General features: G+C 42.7%; 1 long non-coding RNA gene across 1 annotated transcript in view; it reads right to left on the minus strand.

Annotated features, from left to right (window-relative positions):
- LOC143681169 (uncharacterized) overlaps positions 1–3,773 on the minus strand; it is a 32,944-nt gene extending 29,171 nt beyond the window's left edge. Inside the window, exon 1 of the long non-coding RNA XR_013174429.1 lies at positions 3,681–3,773. This is a non-coding gene — a long non-coding RNA (uncharacterized LOC143681169). The remainder of the gene's footprint in view (positions 1–3,680) is intronic.
- Between the last annotated feature and the right edge of the window lie 12,830 nt (positions 3,774–16,603).

The following is a 16,603-nucleotide window of genomic DNA, read 5'->3' on the forward strand; positions in this document are numbered from 1 at the left end:
AAACAAACAAGGAAAGCAAACTAATAAAAAACCAAACCAAACAAAAATTCAACAAATGGTGCTGCAATAAGGGGATACTCACATGGAAAAAGAATGAAATGTGACCCCCGCCATACTGCATAAAAATGGAAAAAAAAAAAGTAAAAAATATTCCACATAGGAACACTGAATTAGGATTAAAAAACATGGCTTTTCTGGGGTACACAACAGTTTCAAACTGGCACAGACGGTTATTATGAGGATTTAATGAGTTAAAATATTTACTATCTTGCCCTTTACAAAAAGTTTGTCAACTCCTGCTCTAAGTCATTAGGGTTAAACAATCAAGCCTAACTATGTTCTACTTAAACTGCCTTAAGAACCTACTGGGAATTAAACAGAATCCCTTCCTTGCACCTCCTGAGCCCCCAATCATAAACACCATGTTTTCCCCACTTCTGGAAGCTGATCATTTATAAAGATAAAGCCTGAAAAAATTATTGTGCATAATTAGCGTTTGTGGTAAAACCAGACACAAAAATGTGAATGGGTGAAAATGAAGGACAGAACCAAATTCCATCTTGTTTTATCCAGAATTTATAATCTTTCTGAAGAAAGGTCACCTACCTGTTACCTGGACACCAAGGCTCCAACTTGGTAGGAGTCCAAATTTTCACTTCTAGGGTTCAGAAATCAGCAAACGACTGCCCAAGGACAAATCCTGACCCCATCCTGTTTGTATACATGACCCGCGAGCTAAATGGTTTTCACATTTTTTAATGGGTGGAAAAAAATAAAATAATATTCCATAATGTGAAAATTACATGAAATTAAATTTCAGTGTCACAGATAAAGTTTTACTTGACCACAACCATGCCCATTGGCTTATGTATTGTGTATATCTGTTTTCAGGCTAACGTAACAGAGCTGAGTAGTTCTGACAGGACTGTAAAGCCTACTATTTACCATCTGGCCACTTACAGAAAAGTTTTGCTGACCCCTACCACTCACCCCCCCTCCCCCGCCCCACTGCAGTTCAAAGGTTTTCAAAATGTAGTTCCTGGACCAGCATCAGCACAACACCGGGGAATTTTCAGAAATGTGAATTAAGCCCTACCAAATCAAAAATCCTGGAGGTGGGCCCAGCCAGCTTATTTAAGTTCGCCATCCAGATGAATCTGATGTACATCAAATTTTGAGAACCACTGCTCTAATTACCCTGAACAAGTCAGTCGACTGAATCTTGTTCTGGCTGCATTCCTAATTTTAAGAAGCAGAAAGGGACATCAGAGAGCGGTATTGTTTATCTTTAGAGAAATATTCCTATTTCCCTACAATTTAAGGGTTCATGTGAGGGAGGGGAGTTCTCTTGGTTTTATCCTACTATTGCCTCCCACCTTCCATCTGCATCAGCACCATGAAATATTTTTCTTCCACCTATCTACTATTACCTGCCCTAGAGAAACAAGGTTTTATGAGAAATAAAGAATAATCTAGAATGGACTTAGCTTAAAGTGTTTCCTTAGTCTAGGGTTTGAATCTTTCCCTTTGAGCATCTCCATCAGAGTCACTGTAAGGGCATGGACAAAGGTATATGTTCTTTAACCAAAACTGAATGATGACTGAGCATAGAACAGCATAGCTTATACAGGACCTCCCTAACTGATACAGAGAAAATGGGGAAAGGTAAGGTATAATCGATCTGCTACCCAGATATAAATGGCAGAGAGTGAGACTGGTGGGCTGGAGTCTCCTGACCTCTGCTAGAACTGAAAACAGAGGAGAAACACAGCCTTAAGAGTCCTAAGCCAATCAATCATTAGTGTATTAAAATAGTGTCCCTAGGAATTCTTAAAGACTGGCAGGTAATAGCCAATGAGCTACCTGGAGATTCTAACCTAACCCAACTCAGACCCCAAATTTCTGCAGGCGAGCCCACATCAGACAGAAAAGAAGAACCATCCTGAAGACCCAAACAACCCACAGAATTGTGACATAACAAAACGGTGATTTTAAGCTTTGAGATGGTTTAATGTAGTATAGTAATAATCAGAACATAAATTGCTGCATGAAAAAAGTTACAAAGAGTTAATTACCATTTGTGTTGAAAAAAAGTTAGAATCTATTTAACATGTGAACACATTTTTCAAACACATTTTCTATAGAAATAGGCTTCCCTACTCCATATTTCTTTCCTCTCACCGCCGGTCTTTTATTTTTTCACAGAACTGATGACAAAAACTTGAGAAGCTCTCCACAGACAATCAAGACATCCTGAAAAGTTAACCTCTTTTCTTTAAACATCCTAAGAATTCAATTTATTATTTTTTGATGAACACATTTAAGAATTGAGTGCCTGGCCTAAAAGTAAGTTTTAATAAGTTACTGGTTTCTACTCACAAATAAAATAGAATTATTCTGCTCAATAACATGAGCTTAATATTTTTATAACACAAGTAGGAGGACCTGGGATGCCTTTAGAGACCCAGAAGGACAGCCAAGAGAGCCTTTTGCTCTCCAGGTTCCAAGCTCCAAATAATTCAGAAACACTGCCTACACGTGTGCCAATTAGATGGCCTTGAGCCAAACACAGTCCTTCCAGAGCTGTTAATTACATCCACCCTAGAAATGTTACTCAACGTTTGCATAATATAGGACGGTAGGGCCTGGAGACCCCAAACCAAACAAAGGGATTCTCAGCACCACAGAAGCCAAGGAAGTCTGGTTTTGCAAATTCGGAGATAGGACATCTGAAAATGACTAGTATCATTATGGCATTCCAAAGATAACGATGAGTCCTAAACTCCGCTAACATTCCTCAAAATAAGTATGTTTACAATGTTGCTTTCCTCAAAAAAAAATCATTAAAATCATTAAGTAGTATGTGAAATATATATCTATAAACTAAAAGTATATAGACCGGGAGACCTTTTTTGTTAAAAACAGAACAGCAAAAGTTTTGCGGCTCTTACACACCGTAAAGGGGGGAAAATACAGGTGTAAGAGAGATCCTGCCAGCAACCGCAAGAGCCAGGCTCCAGATGTGCAGCGGCGCCGGCATCTCCCGGCCAGTGGCGCCAAGGGAGAACGCAGCGCAAACCTGCCCGTCACCCGAGGGAGCAACCGCTGCCAACGTGGGCACCGAGGCGGCCCGAGTCCGGATGCGACGGAAAGGAGCAGGAAGAGGAGGTGAGCGACTCACTGTTCGGCCAGAACAAATCACACCCGCGGAACTGGAACTAGTGAGACTTGGGGGACGCACGCTTTTGACTTTAGACGCAGACGCGCGTGACAGAACCTAAGCACAAAAGGAAATGCCACCGAAGGGCCCAAGACTCACTCGCCTCTGCAGAGAAGGGTCCTCGCGCCGCGCCTCGAACAGGGCCGGGGGTCCACGCGCCCGGGCCTCCGACACCGCGAACAGAGGGAGCCCGGCGGCCGTGGGCTTCCTCTCCGCCCCACCACCCGGGGCGAGGGTTCCGAAGCGGGGAGGTGCGGGGTGACCCCCGGCTTCACCCAGGCAGGGACCCCGCGCCGAATTCAACGGAAGGCTACGACGCGGCGGGACGCCGGGGAGGTGCCTTGGGAAATGGCGCGGGGTCTCCGGTCGCGGGCTGAGGAGAAGGAGAAGGGGAAGCCGGCGTGGTCTGCGCGGACGCGGGGCAGAGGGCGCTCCGGGGACGCGCCGCCACCCGACTCACCTCCTTCAGCGGCTCCCGCGGCCGCTCGGCGCTCCGGTGCCCCGCTCTGAAGCCGCCTGGGCCCGCTCCTCCCTGCCGCCGCCACCGCCGCCGCCGCCGGCCTGGCGCTCCGCCGCGGCGAGTCCCCGCCCCCCGGGCAGCGCGGGCGGCGCCGGGGAAAGGAGGCGGGGCCACGAGCGCGAGGAGGCGGGGCCACGAGCGCGAGGAGGCGGGGCCACGAGCGCGAGGAGGCGGGACGGGGCCGCCGAGGAGCGACCGCGGTCGGGGAGCGCGCACCGCAGGGCCACCCCAGCGCTCCCTGGGGATGCCGGAGTTGGCTTCGGGAAGGCAAAGACAGATCCTTAAGGAGTCTTGCGAGTGAGCGGCGCGTAATGAGAAGCGGCTGCTTAGGAAAGAGCTGGAGACCTTCCCCTCCCTCAGCGCTTTCCTCCGGGCCCGAGAGCATGTTCCCGATCATAGAGACAACCACACCCAGTGCCGCACACCTTGCCAGACTCACAGATCGCTATCTTGGAGTCCCAGCCAAACTGCCCAATGTGGAGGGGAGACAGGTAGAAAACTGCCCAACAAGGGTCTGCTAGACGCCGGTGGTTAAAAGATTCCAGGAGACAGTGAGTTAAAGCTTAATATTTATTGAGAGAGAGAAACAGGTTGAGAGCAAAGAAAGAACAGGCAGGTGGGAGCCAACGAAACTTGCTAGCAAAAGGAAAGGAAAAATGGCTCCAACTCTCTGACTGCTTGTGGTTTCAAAGAGAAAAAATGGGCCAAGAGGGGGTGGGGGTGATGTGCGGCCACAGGCATCACCCGGGGTGTCAGGCTGGTGCAGATCATGACTTCACGCTCATCCAGAGACTGAAGATCACCCCCCACCCCAACCAGAGAATCCATTTTGTATGTCACGTTTATTTTCTGAGACCTGATGGGGTCTATACTCAGTAAGTTACCTATTTTCTCCTCCCAGGCATTCCCAGTTTGCCATAATCACGGCCATGGTTATCTCTCAAGCCTTATTATTTCAGGTTATCATTGGCTTAAGATTCCTAGGCCCCACTGCAAGTATCACCTGTGGACTGTTTGGTGAAACCGGGACTCTGAATTTTTAACAGGGCCCCAGGTGCCCCTTAGACACACTCAAGTTTAAGAACTGTTTGGCCATCCCTCCTCCGAGAGGATGCCACTGAAGTAGTGACATACAGGACACCATACTAGAAAATTCTAAAGGAATGGTTCTTATTTTTAGCAGTGTTACTGACATACATTCACACATTATATAGTCCATCCAAAGTATATAGTCAGTGGCTCACAGTATAATCAGAGTTGTGTATTCATCACCACACTCGATTTCAGAACATTTTCATTACTCCAAGAAGAAAACCCCCATGCTCCTTATATGTTAATTATGTGCTACAGTGATATATTTTGTCTATATTAGACTAAATAAATATTTTATTAAAATACCTTTTAATTGCTTCTTTTTAACTTTCTAAATGTGCCTTTACTGTGATTTTCCTAAACAGACCTGACTTTTATCTCCTTTGAACTTTGAATTTCCCTTAGGAGATTTGTGGGGGATATTTGCTAGGTTTTTGCCTGCCAGCATCCAATCTCTTCTTTTCATAGGTGTGCTGGTTTGAAATGATGTGCGTATCCCAGAAAAGCCATGTTTTAATCCTAATTCCATTTTGTAAAGGCAACTGTTTCTTCTAATCCCTATTCAGTATTGTATGTTTGAAACTGTAATGAGATCATCTCCTTGGAGATGTAATTTAATCAAGAGTAGTTGTTAAAGTGGATTAGATCTAGAGGTTTCAGGAACAAGAGGGGACTCCTGTCCTCCAAACTCAGCCATGTCTCCAGGGTTCACAGCAAATGGAGAAGCATAAGGGAAAGGTCTGACAGCCCTGGCCCAGGTCAGAGGACACTAAAGAGGCTTTCACTTGGTGGACTCCAAAGAACACAGGATGTCCCTTATGCTCCCAACTTGTCCTCTGCCAACCTGCTCGGCCTAGTAAGAACAGAGCACTGCCATATTCTGGGTGTGATAATTCTTGAGTTTGGGGAGGGGCACTGTCTTGTGTATTATAGGATGTTCAGCAGCATCCCTGGATTCTACCTACTAGATGCCAGTGGAATCCTACACTCTCCCAGTCATGACAATTAAAAATTATCTCCTGACATAGCTCCCAGTTTGAGAACCATTGGTCTAGAATGAAGAGCAAGACTTGGGTCAAAGACTGCCTGGACTCAGAATTGCAACTCTTCCATTTTAGAAGTATAACCTGGGTGAAGTTATTCAATCTTCATACCCTTGTGTCCTCAACATAAAATGGGAGGGTTTCACAGGGTGGTTGCAAATATTAATTCATATAACATGTAAACATTCAGAGCAGTGAGTGTCTTCTCCCAGAGAAGTCTAGGAAATACTCCATCCCCTAGAATCCCTTACCAGCAGGGTTCCAGATTAGTCTACCACTGAGAGGTATTTGTGTATAATTTGGAAAACAGAGAAGAAGAAGCCATCATTCCTCTTGGAATGGCAGACAGAGCTGCGCGCAGAGAGTATATGTGAAATTTGCATCGCTTCTGTATGTGGCTAAGATATTCTGTGGCTGTTATCACTGATATTTGTAACTCTTGATCTTCTGACAACCAATGCAGTTTTCCCTGACTTTTTCACCACCGGCCCTTCCAATGATTCTATAAACATAATTTCCTGCATGAAATCCCTTCCTGCTTGAAATTCCTAGAGTAGGTCCCTTGTTCTAGGCCAACTTCTGAATGATGAACCCATTAACATAATAGAAATAATAAAATCCTTCCATCAGGAAGATGTTCCTGGGAGTAATAATGCATCAAGGCAATGGTATGTACATATGTATGCATGCATGTACTTTTGTATTATCATTCTTTTTATTTGCAAAGACAATCCCAAAATATGAACAGATAAAAGTGGAGCTACTCCAGATAGAGACAAGTGTGTGTTGGGGTGTTGAGGAAGGCACCTAGATTGGTTTTCCACTCGTTCACACCTTCTTCCCCCCACCTTTAGGTACATAAGTCCCTGCAAAACCGTGTCTGCAAATCCCTGTAGTAAAAGTACTAAAATATACCAGTATCACGCATACAAAGTGCTCCCAGCAGAAGTTTGAATCAAGTGTTTCCAGAGTCCAGAGAAGGGAGGAAGCACCTGCCAATTCATTACTATAGAGAACCTGGTTTGAGAGGGCACTGGGCCAGGCCAGGAGAGAGAGGAGATGAGTCAGAAACAGGGCCCCTGCCCTCAAGTAGTACATGGTCAAAAGGCAGATGAAAGGCCCAGAACACAAAGAAAATACAGTTATGTGGCTTGTGGATTCAGTGGGCTGAGTGTCTTTGGTGCTGTGAGCAAGGCTTCAGGGATCTTGGACAGGCAGCCCATTCACAAAGGATCTAGAAAATAAAGCAGCTCAAGCAGGGGAAAGAGCGGTCCAAGACCGAGATTCCCTTGTATACTCCCCGCCCATTGCCTTTAGTCCCAGGATCCTCACTGATCAAAAGGGAGCTCATGTGTATGATCTCTATTTTCTAACTGATTTTTTGGTAAATGGCTTTCATTTGGTCAGTTTGGTCTGGATGGGCTGGATACCTTGTCCCCACATTTGGATGCCCCTTCATTTTAATTTGTGGTGGTTTTCCTCACACTCTAGGTATTCATGAGAAATTGGGCATATCTGCTCTTAACATTTTTTTTATTGTTTTGACACACCTGCCAAAGGACTTGTCTCTCTTTCCAGCACTGCTTTCAAAAGATTTTTATGGTTGAGAATTCTCATTAAAAATGATTACTTTTGGCAGCAGAAGTCAGAAAGGTGACAGGAGAGAGGGAAGTATTAGAGGCACTGAGTTTTTTCCTTCCATCTGCAGAAAACCTGACTGTAAAACAAACATTATGGGGAGAATGAGGGGAAAAAAGTTACAAAAAACCTTTTCTAACATTTATATGTCTCATTCAGAGTTATTTCATAGCTATAGGGACTAGACACTACCCCTATTCTTCATACTTACTCATCAGTTTGTCAACCCCTGTTCTAGTTTGCTAGCAAGTAGAATGCAATATACCAGAAATGGGGTGGCTTTTAAAAGGGGGAATTTAGTAAGTTACAAGTTTACAGTTCTAAGGCCATGAAAATGTCCCAATTAAAGTTAGTCTATAGAAATGTCCAATCTAAGGCATCAAGGGAAAGATACCTTGATTCAAGAAGGCTGATGAAATTCAGAGTTTCTCCCTCAAATGGGAAGGCACATGGTGAACACAACCTCATCTGCTAGCTTCTTCTCCCAACTTCCTGTTTCATGAAGCTCCCCAGGAAGTGTTTTCCTTCTTCATCTCCAAAGGTTGTTGGCTGGTGGGCTCTCTGCTTCTCATGGCTATGTCGTTCTCTGCTCTCTCAGAATCTCATGGCTTTCTCTCTTGTTGCTAGCTTTTTCCAAAGTGCTTCTTCTTTTAAAGGATTCCAGTAGAACAAATCAATATCCACCTGGAACTCCTATAAAGGTTTTGAGAATTCTCCAGCAGAGGCTGGTAGGCTGCAGTAAAGATGGAAATGCTCTCTTCTGACTGCTGATATCATCACTTCTCCTTTTAAGGACTTCAACTGATTGGATGAGACTTCTCTCACTGTTGAAGGTGATCTCCTCAGTTAATTGTAGATGTAACCAGCCATAGATGCAATCAATTGACTGATGATTTAAGTCCATGAAATGCCCTCACAGTAACAATCAGGTCCGTGCTGCTTGACCAAACATTTGGACACCATAAACTGGCCAAGTCAACACAAGAACTTAACTATCACATTTGTCTTCTAATACTTGTTCACATGTTGGATCCTAACCTGTTCCTGGTTCCTAATGTAAATTAGAATGTGACTGTTCTCTGTGAATCTTCAACTCTCTGTGACAGTTTGTATCACCATGTCTGCGAACTGATTTGGGTCTCTGGTGGCCCAGGATGTCCTATCCAACCCCCTCCAGGCACAAGCACATGTACTTCTCAGCAGAGGAGCTGAGGCTTTAAGTGACTGACTTTACATCAGTCTACAAATTTAAAAACTGCTTCTATAGCAGTTTCTCTTTTCCTTGTATTAATCTCTTCAAAAGATTGTTGTGACCTTTGTTTCTAATGTCCAAGACAGAAGTAACAATTATGTCAAGATTGGAAATAATTTTCTCATGACAATCAATTTCCATCCTTGGAGATTAACTGCTTCTTTCTAGAGTATTGCTACATTTAAATACATTAACATGAGTTAGATGCCTAACACGTACACATTTACACACTGGTAAGTGTACACAGGGTCTTGCAGATAGTAGGTCCTCAATAAATATTAATTTGGCTCCCCATGAAATGCAGACAGGCACAAAGAAACAGGCAGGCTCCAGCTCTACTATGACTAGCTTACATTATTTTATGGGTATGAAGTATTAAGACACTGTTTCCTTCGTTTTCCTAGTCTTGATCTCTTAGTGGCAAATGAGAAGTCTTGAGTTAAGATGAATCTCAGGCCAAAAATACAGAAAGGATTGGTTTAGGCACAGACTGGCCAGGTAGGTATATGCAAGCTAGGATGACTAAGTGTGAAGGAGTGCAGCAAGGCAGATGAACAGAAGTTGAGGTGGTCATCTAACAAGAATTCGGAGAGGCCCGAGCCTCAATGTACAATTAGGCTGATTGAATTCAGCATAAGAAAGCTCAGTGAAGGGGTGATGGCAACTGAAATCTAAAAATAGGTGGCAATTTTTACTTCTTCAAGCAAAAATACCAGGCGGGCTAATGTGATTCTGAAAGAGCTATGGACAACAAAAGGCAGACAAACTGGAGGTCAGAGTTGATATGTTGCCCAAGAATCAAGCAGACTTCTATCCAGACTCAACTTTTTTTCCAGCCTGCTGGAGGCAGCAAACAAGTTCTAGTTTTTGACCCAAACTGAACCTGCAGAGTGTTTAAGACCAGCATGGAGAGAGTGGGGCCATGAATAAGTGAGAAGAGAATCATGGAAACCTGAGTCACAAAATCAGGAAACTGAGAAGGGGCCGTAGAAATATCATCTAGTACAACATCTTCAAAATACAGCTGTACATACTGAGGTCTATAGAGGCTTGGATCACTAAGACAGTGTTACAGGCCTGAACCCTGGCAGCACTGGGACAATCCAACCATTCATCACTCATTCATCCATTCCTTCAATAAACATGCATTGGGCTCTTTCTTACTTTGATCAAGTCACTGTGCTAGACTTGGGAAACGATTAGAGAAACAAGGAAGGTATGATTTGATAGGCTTGATAAATATTTGCACAATCAATCATTTAATTACAAGTAGGGTAACAGTTCCAGAGAGAATCACAGGATGAGAGCTCATGATGGTGATTCTGACCTAATCTGGGGATAGGCAGGTTCCCTGGGGAAGAGACATTTGAGAGCGAATCTAAAAGATAAACTAGGGATAGTTAACCATGCTATGGAAGGGTGTATGTGCACGTGTGTGAAGAAAGGGGTTTTTGAGAGGCAAAAAAGGTAAAATTAGAGGGAAATATTCCAGATAAAGATTTTGATGTTTTCACCAATCTCTTTCTACCATACTGTCTCCTGGAAACCCCTAAAGACAAGATAATGTCATCGTCTTTGCATGCTATGTTGCCGAGAAGTTATTCATAAAATACTTATGGCTTACAAAACACAAAAAACTCTCTCATTTGCAGTAGACACTGAACTATCGATTTCTTGCTAGAAATATTATGACATTATATCTGAAATATTTCACCTTTTGGAAGCTGAGAATATCCTCTCTGCAATCTCCCCACTCCGTACATGAAGTTGTGATTTTCCTGTCTAAAAAGAAGTTCCACAACAACAATGAGGACTTTTCTCCACAATAACTGATATAACCAACCTGGCCCCAATAAATAAGAAATTTTTCTCATTAAATAAACACTGTACACCCGGTAAAATCTGTCCCAATTATGTATGCCCATCAAATTCAAAGGTTATTTCACAAAAAGCTATTTAATGTATGGTTCAATTATAACTTTCCTGCACATAGTATTTCTTCCCTGGTTAGAGCACTAAATGCTAATTCAAAGATAGGTCATATTTTCCACTTCAAATTCATTACATTCAAAGTAAATTGAGTAGAGTAAATGAGTAACTCACCCCAAACACCTCTTATCCAGAAAGTCAATGGCTATATAACACTGTCTATCTAATAAAAAGCCTTACACATCTAAAGCTATTTCATATGGCACCTGAAATATCAAATGGGAACTACTGACGTTTCCATTAATTCTGAAAAAGAGCTCCTAGCCAAACTGATTGATCTTCTTTCTACAATGGGACCTAATCCTTATGATTCCTTTACCTTTTCATTTCTACTTAACACTGAATAAATAAAAATTATATATACCCAAACAGAGCAAAGGATTTGATGAGAACAGCATAGCACAACAGGCCAGAAATACCACAGGGGCATTTTAGAAGATTTCATGTGCAATGGCAGTAAGCTTCCCCACTGATGAAAAATAATGCAACTCCTCTGCCTTTCTGAGCTCACTGGTAAAAACTGCCTTTGCACACCCATCCCATCTCTTTCAAGCAAGTTTCTAATGTTTTACTACAATTGCTCTGCTCTGATGCTGACTTGAAAAACCCCCTCCAAATGGATGCACTCTCTCATCCAGCATTAAAGGAGACATCTAAGGATTTTGCCACTCACCATTTCTGTCATGTTTTCCCAGCCCTCTGAGGACTCAATTGTTGTGCAAAGCATGACAGTCCCATTGCCAGCAGGCAGATGATCAGGTGATAACTAAAGTGAACACAAATACATAAACAGCACAAGGAACTGCTGAGGCCTTACTCTTGGGCAGTGCAGTCCAAGAGACTTTCTGACACCTGATCCACAAGCTGAACAATCACTTTGCAAAATGCTTTCAATGAAGAGGAACAACCATTCAATTGGTCATCATGTGCCTGTCATCCGGTCCTGAATGCTTCTGAAAAAGGCAGCTTGGCCTTTATTTTTCTTTGAAAACCTTTTCTCTTTCAGAAACCACTAAGTTATTCCAGTCTTATCCCCACCACACCACCATCCAGATATTTGCAGATGCCAGTTCTAGATAGGGGCTGGCCATGTACATGTGTCTGTATGGCAGCTAGGCATTGACTGAAAAAGAGGAGGAGAAGTGCTGGTTGGCTTCTAGGGTGTTACAGAAACCAGATTAAAGAGTTGTATAACTTATTCTTTGACCAATCTTTACCCTGAGGCAGAGAGAAGCAGCAGTAAACAACTGGTGCAAAGTTGGGTGCTAAACTTTAGGAAAGATACAGAAGGTATTCTGACCCTACCTTCAAGAAGGTGGCCATCTATTTGTGGACACATGCATGCACACAACTAGTAATACAAAGCAGTATAAAAATGTCACATCTGGAGAAGGGAGAAATATCTTTGGGTAGGGGTGGTTCCAGAAGTCTTTCCATACTTGAGATGATCTGAGGGAAGTTGTGAACGGTGGTTAGTAAGGTTCAGACACACAGATCTGAAGTTTGAGAGGATTCACTGTCCAGGAAGTGGCACAATCAAAGCTCTCAGAATGAAGAGCCTGGTGAGAGAGTCGGTGGGGAGGTCTGAGAAGGCCTGGAAGGAAATCCCCTTCCTAAAACACATGCTCCAAAGAGGTATCTTGTTAACAATGTTTAAAGACGGGTGCTGAGATTATGATAAAAGAGATTATCAGAAAGCCGCATGATTCCAAGTGTTGGTCAGTTCAACATGCAGTTGGAATATCAACATTAAGATGAGAGATGTACTAACTAAACTTGAAAGGGGCATCTTTTGAACAAGGCTGCTCTCCCACCAACCAATGGGTCAGGCCTTGTCCCCTGGGGCCAATTCCCTCTGCCCCGCTGTCCCCAAGGACATTACTTCTAATATTGTGGCTACATCTCAGTGCTGTGGATACTCTCGTAAACACATGTATTTTTCACATGCTTAGATGTGAAAAGAGGCAAAACTCTTCCCAATAGTAATCACAATTTCAAGGGCATCCTGGAGGGAGGGAGGGATGGAGGGGAAATAAATTAGGCTACTAGCTAGTGACCTTTGTCAAGTCTTCATAGGAGGGAAGTTGAATATAAAATGGGCAAATTAGATGAGATTTACAGATAAATTCTAGGCTTTGTTTCTTCATTCTCTCTCCCTAGTTAAACAAAATCCAACTCTGGCAGCCCAAAGGAATGTACAGATTTGTCCCCAGAGCCCACAGTTGAAAGAGAAATTGAAAATAGAAAAAGAGACTTGGGTTATTGTCTTGCAATTAGGTTGAAATGTTGCAAATAATAGTCAAAAACAAAAATCATGGAAAAGGACACATTTTTATAACATACCCTTATTTATTCTTTGAGTCAAACCATGATTCCAACCACATATTAATTACAATTAGGAAAAACCTGAGAAAATATGGTAGCCAAAAAGGAGATCCTTTCTCCAACCACAAACTTATAAATGCACGCACGCACTTTACCAAATAGGACATCAGCATCGCAGAGCTAAGGTATGCCCATTTTAGTCAGACAGGGTAGATTTGTCAGTTTAGGATTTACTGAGAAATAATGTCATTAGACATATTATGGAACAGTCTTAATTACCAAGTCACATAAACACAGGGGCATTTATTTTTTCCAAGCAAATACACAATTACTTTTAGCATTGAATATCAGAACAATAATGCTTTTCTGTTATCATGAAGCCACAATGATTGCAGCCAATTTTACTGATATTATGCATTTAAGCATGAAAGGTCAACAAAAATATAAAAATCTATGTACTTTCAATTTCTTTTCCAAAAAAGATTTATATATATATATATATATATATATATATATATATATACAAAAATCATCTGCATATATAACATAGTTCAACTAAAATAACCCAATAAAACAGAAATCATTTTTGAATAAATAGTATACTTCAAAACTTAAGAAGCCCCAACTAGATGATATTTTAACAACATCCATTTTCTTTTAGAATATTTGATAGATTTGTATCTTATTTTTTTGGTGCATGGTCCCCAGGAATTGAATCCAGGTCTCCCACTTGGAAGGTGGGCATTCTAACTACTGAATGAACTACCTATGCACCCCTGATAGATTATTTTAAAGATATGTGTTAAAGGCATTTTTAGCAGTATTATTTTATGCATTCAAATTAGCAGGGGGAAAGGAGGTAAGTGGCAGAATTAACATACTGTCCAGTGTCTTAATTTCCTGGCTGCTGAGACAAATACCTCACAATGGGTTGATGTAAACAGTAGGACTTTATTGGCTCCCAGCTTCAGAGACCAGAATGCCTGCTTCTTCCTATGGCTGGGGCTTCCTGGCTAGCTCGCAGTCCTTAGGTTCCTTGGTTTTCCCAACACGTGCCCATGCCCTCTCTTTTCTCTTCTGGGTTCCTGCTGACTGCCGACTCTTCCTTGTGGTACTCTTTCTCAATGTCTGGATGTCCTCTACTTCTAAAGGATTCTGGTAATCAGATTAAGATCCACGCTGAACCAGTTCAGTTTTGAAGATAACCAAAATAGATCTTCAAAAGGTCCCATTTACAGTGGGTTCATACCCACAGGAAAGGGACTAACATCAGGAACATGATTTTTCTGGGGTATACAGCGCAATCTAACATAACCAGGTGCTATAAGTATTATCTTATTTAATTCTCACAATAGCCCTTCAAGATAGGTCTTGTTAACTCTTATAGATGAGAAGAGAGAAGCAGAGAAATATTAAACACCTGGCTCAAAGTTACACAGCTGGTAGGTGGCAGGGTTTGGATTCAAACTCAATTCGATGACTTCTCAGGCTTTGAGGATGTGTGTCCATGCGTCACATTGGCCTGGAGCCCTCAGATGGGAGGGGTCAGCACTGAGGCCCCTTCAACTCTCAACACTGTCCCCACCCTTCTCCAAACAATGAATGTAAGTCAAACCTTTGGACACAAACTTGATCCACTGCACCAGGATACAATTTCTAATTACCTGCTTGAAGAAAACATCTATGTAATTGAAAAACCCTTAACCCTTTCAGAGACCCTAAAATGCTTCCAGAAGGTTCTGAAAGATCCATCCAACTAGGTCTTTAAGCCACAATAAAAATAGTTGTTCTCAGCACAAGCTTCGCTAAAATATTTGACAATTATACTAGAATGCCTTTCACACTCCCACAGTTGGTAAAGGACAACCAGATCATTAGAGGATTGAAACATTTTCAAAATGCACTGTAAAATTAGCCATAGCCTCTATCTCCCTCTTTCTCTCTGTCGCCCCCCCCCCTTCTCTCTTGTTGTCGAGGTTTGGGGGCTTTTTCTTCTTTTTAAATCCATTGTTAGTTGATCAGGCATGCCAGAGTATTCTAATTTAAATCTGAGCCTGAGACCTGCTATATTTTGTTTCTAGCTACAAGGGTGTGATTGTATGTGGCAAGCACAGTACATGTGCTTGTTCCCTGTTCCCAAACAGCCTGATGAGCTCCTACTGAAATCATCTCGGCAATCACATTTGACAGCTCACTAGGATCCTGTTCAATCCAGCCTCCAATCAGCCCATTATTCCTGCCAGTTTCCAAGCAGGTGAGACATTCAGACATGTGGCTCTCAATGAGGAGGGCCTTGGCAGAGTCCTCGCAGGACAGGTTCGCTCTGGCTAACAGGCCGTCAATCTGTCAGGAGCTCTTATGCGTCCTCAGCCTTCTCCAGCTAAAGGACATCTCAGTGTTGAGGCTGGGGGTGATGGGGAGAAGCCCAGGGGTAGGGGGTCGTGTTAATTCCATTTCAAGTGACCCACTTGCACACTCTTAAATGCCAGACCAAACCAGCACAAACCCAGATCCACTACAGCACAACACTCTCCTTCCTCCAGTTCATGTGTCCGTCTTTTAAACATATAATACCAGCCACCATTAGGGAAGAAAGATGCCATATGCTGCAGAGAACTTTGAAGCCAGATAGACCTTGGGGTAGATTGCTAACTCCATTCCACGCTGTTGCATGGATCACCTGTTTCTTAAATCTTCTGGGCCTCAGTTTCTTCCTCCACAAACAGAGATACATACCATTTCACAGAACTGCTGTGAAAACCAAATGAGACAATGCATTATGTAAGGCATCTAGCATTACGCTCAGTCCCACAGTATATAATAAATATCAATTGCCTTCCTTCCTTCTTTCCAATATAGGAGTAATTTTCTCATTTTCCCACATCAAGCCGCCTTTAATTTAAAGCCATGAGCATAATAGGGTGCATGTTCTTTTTAATTTTTTAAGTAAAATGTTTACTGCAGTAACATGTTCAGAAAACAGCAGAAGTCATAAGGGTACAGCTCACTGAATTTTCACAAGGTGACATCACCTGTGTAAATCACACCGCTACTCCCCTCAGCACCTTAAAAACTATCTTAGAAAACCTTGGGATCCTTGGAAAAGAAATCGTAAAAACTCTCACCTAGTCAACTGTATATTTGCCTCCTGGGATTAGAAGTTCCAACAGATCTTTTCTTCCCACTAGATCAGAATTGTGTGCTTCCCACTCTGGATGAATGGCATCACGACAGCGAGAGTTCACGTGACTCAGCTCACCCAGAGGTTAGCAAACATGCAGGAAACCAAGAAGGGACAGACATTCTGCTTTGCCAGTTTTTCAAATATTCCACTACTCAGTGCACCTTAGTCACTGCCACTGTAGCATCATGTATCAAGAAGCTGCTCACAGGTGCCAACAAAAGAAATACTCCTAAGAGTATAAAGATGACAGAGAACCATGAAGCATGTCAACTGAGACAGGGAGGTTAGAAAGTGTCCAATGTAGGTGGCAAGGGGCCCAGACCCTCGCTAGCCAGGAGAG

Source organism: Tamandua tetradactyla, chromosome 4 (assembly GCF_023851605.1).
Source record: "Tamandua tetradactyla isolate mTamTet1 chromosome 4, mTamTet1.pri, whole genome shotgun sequence".
NCBI classification, from domain to species: Eukaryota; Metazoa; Chordata; class Mammalia; order Pilosa; family Myrmecophagidae; genus Tamandua; species Tamandua tetradactyla.